We start from the raw sequence: 6,392 nt of genomic DNA, 5'->3' as shown, positions 1-6,392 counted from the left end.
TTAGACACAAAAGAAAACATCAATAACCTATTCAAGTGCAAGCTTAGAAGAGAGGAGAAGATGGAAATTGAACATCTAACAGCAAAAGAATCTTGTATTAATGGAATGAAGATGAGATGTTGAGAGGAACAGGGTCTCCATAGTCTCCAAAAGTTGAACCCTTGTTTCTTCTAACTTTCGGCCATTTATAGGCTTTTTCACAATGTTATCAAACCCTCTATGGCTTGAGATTTCTTAATCTATCCCTTCTATCTTCTAACTATTTGATGCCATAACTAGGCAAACATGCGCTCAGAGGTCTCTTTTCCTAAAAAACACAGTAACCAAATTCTGGTAATTAGCTTCCAGCTTCCTGCTTCCAAACTCTCTCACACCCTCGAAAAAGAGCTTCCAGCTTCCAGCTTCCTGCTTCCCGACTCTCAACAAACCAGCTTCCCTCTCTCTATGCTTCTAGCTTCCAGCTTCTAGGTGACTTCAAGCTTCCAGCTTCCAAGTGACATCCAGCTTCCAGCTTCCTGCTTCCAGACTCTCAACAAACCAGCTTCCCTCTCTCTATGCTTCCAGCTTCCAGGTGACTTCAAGCTTCCATCTTCCAGCTTCCAGGTGATTTCAAGCTTCCATCTTCCAGCTTCCAGGTCGTCACACTATCAGGTGGCTCGCTCGTGACAGTGGCATTCCATGACCATTTATATTGATTCAGTTGCATCGTGTGGTTGTTTTTCCCCCTTTGGCCATGCTTTTCATTATTTCAGTTCAACTGTCCAACTTTCACAAACACTGATTGAGCCAACAACTTTCCTCCCTAGGTGATTAATGGGAATTAGGGTACGGGGCACATGGGTCAATGGATGGGATGGATTGACAGTCAAGACGTTGGTCAGGCAGTGGAGGGTGAACTGTGGTGATCGTGAATGAGGGCCATTAGATCGGGAGGAATGGACGGAGGAGATCGATCACCGAAGGTTTGAGTCATGGTGTGAGTAGAATAAATCTGAGCCATCAGATCTTCGATGGGTAGATTAGATGGTTATCAGGCAGAGGAGTTGCTTGAGAGATAACATCCAGGAGAAGTTTTACTCGAGCAGGAATGATTTCAATCGGATGGTAAGTGTTAAAGGTTAGAGCCTACCCGATTCCATTCATCGAGTGCCACGTAGTAGCGGAGGAGAGAGAGGAAACCACCTTTATCAGGTGGGTATCCTTCTCGCTTGTATCCAGAGCGATATGCATGATAATCGTTAGATCTGGCGAGAATGATCTAACAGTGGTGGTGGATCAAGTATGCAACATTAGTCAGGTGAAGTGCACACCATTCGATCTGTGAGAATATTGACAATGGGGAACACGAAGGCACAAGATGACCTCGAGAAATGTGCAAAGGGCGCATATGGATGGAAAGGTAAGGTTTCTCGAGGGTTTTTATGCATTATTGCATGGGAGCAAAAGTGGATTAATTCACATAGGGCCAAGGCAGAGGTGGATTTGGTTCTGATGTGAGGGTTGGGTTAGGATATGACTGAACGAAAATGGGAATGGATGAGTGAGAAGAGTGAGGTGATGGACCATGTGGGAACCTCTCCATGATGGCAAAACAGACCATTTCCTTCCTTTAGCCTTCAAAACAACAACGCTGCACCTCAGGGCTAACACTACCAATGGCTTTTCTTCTAATATGCAACTCCAATAGATCCAAAGCCTCATTCTTGTTCAAGGTTGCCATTTCTTCAACCATGGTCCTTTTCCAAAGTTTCCATCCTTTGAATCCACTGTGTCCCTGACAATTCTAAGATCATCATCATTAAGAGATAAAGTTAAATTTGAACAAAAAACAAATGGATTATACCTCTATGGCTTCCTTCATTCCTGAACCAATCTACTAAAAAATGGAATGTGTGGTTCTTGTTTTGATTCATGTTCTTCTATGGAGTCTAATTATTCATCCTTCAAATCAAACTATATCTTCTCTAGTTACTCTTCCCTTGGTAGGACTTCTTGTTTCATTACATCCTTCCCATATTTAAATACCGCATTTAAATTCTACATACCTTATTTCTTTCTAGGTTCCAAATCTTGTAACCTTTTAAACCATCTTTATACCCAATAAAGATGCATCGCTAAGATTTACTATCTAACTTGGTTATTTTCTCCTTTGGAATGTGTACATATGCATCGCAGCCAAATACCCTAAGATGTGAGAGAGAGGGTTTCTTACCAATCCATACCTCCTGTGGAGTCTTATCCTCCAATGTTGATGAAGATGATCTATTAAATAGGTAACATGCAGTCTCCACTACTTCTGCCTAGAATTCATGTAGTAATCTAGCACCATTGAGCATGCTCCTTTCCTTTTCTATCATCATCATGTTCATATTTCTGCAACTCCATTTTTTTGATATATGTTTGGAGTATTATTCTATCATTTTATTTTGTGCTTCTTATAGAACTCTTCAAATTCCTTCTTGCGGAACTATCCATCATTATCTATCTTAAACACCTTAATATTCTTCTTTGTCTAATTATTCACAAGGGCCTTAAATTTTTTAAACTTGTCAAAGACTTCATATTTGTTCCTAAGGAAATATATCCATAGTATTACTGAAGAAGTCATCTATAGAATGGCATGTAGTACATATATATATATACCCAATGATTGAACCGACACACGTCCAAAAAAGTCATTGTGTGCAAGCTCTAATATTCCTTCTTCCTTGTTGGCACTAGGAGAAAACCTCACCCGATCTCGCTTCCATATACAAAACATTCTTAGAAATCAAAATGCAGAGAGTAATTAGCCATACTTTGTGCCATATGTCCCAGGATTTGATACCACAACATATTATTTTCTCCAAATTATATAAGATTTTATGCTCCACTTTCAGGAACAATAGAATTGTTGTAGCCTGTTGATGGTGCTAGACCTACCAATATTCAGGGGATCTCCCTTATATGAAGTTCCAACTAGACCTCACACCGTTTGGAGTAGGAGTCCTAGAAGTGGGCCGTATTGTTATGCCTTGACTGCAAAAACATGGAGAGTGAAGTATGATAACTTTGGGTGAGAGCAAGTGTGTGACCTTGTGGAGAGTCAAGTGTGACGCACAAAGGTTCAAGCACATGGAGGGGAAAAGAAAGTGTACCCCTTAGAAGCCTATAATATTACACAACTAGAAAGGAACACACAAGCATAATGACATCACCAACTAAGACGCGAAATAGTACACAATTTAAAGTGATGAATTAATACAAAATCATGCATTCGACAAGATTCATACAAATGAAAACAAATACTTCATAAGAACAAGCGCAAGTTAAATAACATACATTGCAAATACAACAAGAATAGTCCTACTATATTCACAACATATGCATGAAAGCATGTTGGCTCTGATTTATTATTATAAGTGAAATTTCCATCCACACATACACCATTGACGACCACTAGACCCAATAGTGGAACTTGAAAGTCAAGAACACCTGCTCCTCCAAAGAAGTATACCTTCTCCATGCTACGGAGAAGCCAAGGCTCTTCACAATACTCCCAAGCTCCTTCTAACCCTAAGCCTATCCAAAATATTGGCTCCCAAAAGCCCCATGCATGAGTTATGAGATTCTATTTATAACAAGAGGGGGTGACTCTTCAACTTCTTTATAAAATGACTCATTACATTACATCACAACTCTTCATATTCCAATATTGAAACTTTGAATTTCACTTTCAACATAACTACAAATAATATTACAATATACAATCATACCCATATAGGACAAAATTAGGTAGAGACAACTTGACAGCCTAATAAGACAAAACACTATGATGCTTGAGCTTGGGGACACTCTAGCTTGGAAACTTCTACTTGATGCTTCTTGGTCACATATCGATGCCAAGCTTGGTGTTGTGCGATGACATCCCCAAACTGCATGATGGTGTTAGAATGGAAGCAGACACTAGCCTCCATAGCATCCGGGTACAATGATTTGGAACGATTCTTAAGTTCTTTTTCTAGCAGGAGCAACATGGTTCTGATCTAGACAAGACCACCGATGTAGTTTTGCATGTTTTGTATGTTCCTCTCTAAATCCTCCTTAGTGACAACCTGTCTCAGTTGCTCTAATTACTCTTCAATATCCTACCTAACTTGGTGTTTGTGTTTAGCTTCGGTGAGTGAGATGACTGTTGGGATCTTGTGGGTTCTCACCATGAAATCCAAACTGTTGTATAACCACACATATGAGGCTTGAATGTTTCCAATGAACGAGGTGTTTTGCTTGTTTTGAATCAACATTCAAACTATTTCTTTTTATAGCTCTACCTGTGGCTTCATCTTCTTTTGCAAGTTAAGTTGTGCCCCTTTGCATCACAATGTCCATTCATGCACATATGCAATGACAACTTGTATATTCCTTAGAGTTTTGAAGAAGGCATTTCTCTGCTGCTGCTAGCCATGCAAGTGAACAATTAACTTATGTATGGTCATGAGCTCCTCATAGAACTCCCACATGGTATCTCCAAGTGTTGATACTTCACCAAGTATCACTACTCTCATTTCCCCTAGTTAGACTTGTGCGAAGAATATGTTATGTGCTACTGAGTGGAGGTATTCTATCTCTTACTGGGAAACCTATACTTTTTGTGCCAATTTCTTATTCTTGTCCATCAAATATTGAGTAGTTGATCTTTCTACACCTGCAAAGTCCATGTTGGCTCCAGTAATGGAATTTGGATTCTTACTACTGTCTACCACTATCACCCTTCTCTAATCAATGTAGATGATGTATGATCATATTGAAAATGCTTTCCTTGGAGCTAACTCTATTATTGGAGGTGATGGAGACTGAATGGTGACCTGTGGTGCACTTAGAATCAGTTCAACATGGTCATCCTATGGATTTGGTCCCAACTCCTTGTCTACAACCTAAATCAAATCTTCAATCTACTGAGAAAGCTCCTGATCTTGAATTTGTTCTCTCTCTCCCTCTGCTGATGGCTGGTTTTGTTCTTACTCTTCAACTTGAATTAGTTCACCTTATTGCAACTGTATCTTATTGATGAGCTACCAATGAAGTATGATTTGAATTTATTTCAGTTTATTTCAATCTAATATGTGCTTGGTATAGGAAGCACTAAAATTCCTGGTTGGGTGGTAGAAATCGACTTCAAGCATTAGCGGAAACAACGAAGGAATTGAAACATGCAACAGTATGTTGGTAAACAACTTGAGGAGTAGGGCCATTGTGTGACACTAGTATCCAATAATATCCTTTGATTGCCATGAGCATGCTATGACTGTTATGATAGCTTTGAGGCAGGTATATGCCTTGGTTGTTGACCTTCCGATGTGACGAATCCTTGCCAAGGAATGGATCACCCACTGTAGGGGATGATGAGGAACTTGGAAGGTGAGTGACTACATTGAAGGGGGTGACTAGATTTCCCGAGGGACTATTTAACACAGAAGGGAAGGTTGGGGATATATTTTTTTCGTCATTAGCATTTCTAGATGGAATCAAATGAACATTGGTAGTACACCCTAGAAAAATGAGTTAGTAATTGTTCACTGATAGTACAAGTGGCTCAGGATTATAGCACTAGACATTGGATGCAGTTTGATTGTGGTAGTGGATTCTGGAATTCCTGGGAAGGAGGTGAATCCTAGTATTACTTTGATGGTGGATGTGTGAGCCTCTAGATTCCCTTATTTCAGATGCGGGAATCATATACTTATATTTGATGGTTTAGAAAATGTGCATAAGTGTATATGTGGCTATTGTAAATACTATAATGAGCTATGTTATAAAGCTCCAGTAAGTGGTAAGGTTGTTATCTTGTCATGTTGTCATGATGCTTTTCTTTTGAGAAGGCATTTCATTGTAAATACTACAATGAGATAAAGATAAAGCTCCATGGGTAGTGTGTTTTCTCTTCAGTGGTTTTCCTGAGGTCATGGTGTGGTTTAACACCAAGGAAGGTGTTCCCCAAGGGGGAGGATTCTGCAATAGCCCTGGTAAAAATTACATGTAATAAAAGTCAATAAAGGAGAAATAAGACCATGGCTAAGGGACATGTATTCCAAGCTGAATGTTGAGAAAGACATCGTAGTGTGGGTGTTGATTCACTTTATTATTGATAAGGAAATTGGAAAAGGCAAAGGCAAAGGCATTAAAGAGGCAAAAATCCATTTTTGGCACAGTTGTTTATGAAAATAGAGGAAAACAGGATAAAAGGAAGGTGAAAGGTCACAGGTTGCATGTGAGGAGGAAAATGAAGGAAAATAATGGAAATTGAAGAAAATAGAGGCCTCATTGATAAAAAGGCTTTAAGAATCAATTAGCAAGGCTTAGTTAGTGTAGGTTTGTTCAGTGTAATCTTGGTTAATTCAATTTTGCAGCTCTAT

This window comes from Pinus tabuliformis, chromosome 9, assembly GCF_031772625.1.
Source record: "Pinus tabuliformis cultivar Carrire ecotype Pingquan chromosome 9, CPIR1, whole genome shotgun sequence".
NCBI lineage: Eukaryota > Viridiplantae > Streptophyta > Pinopsida > Pinales > Pinaceae > Pinus > Pinus tabuliformis.
This window is presented reverse-complemented; position numbering follows the sequence as displayed.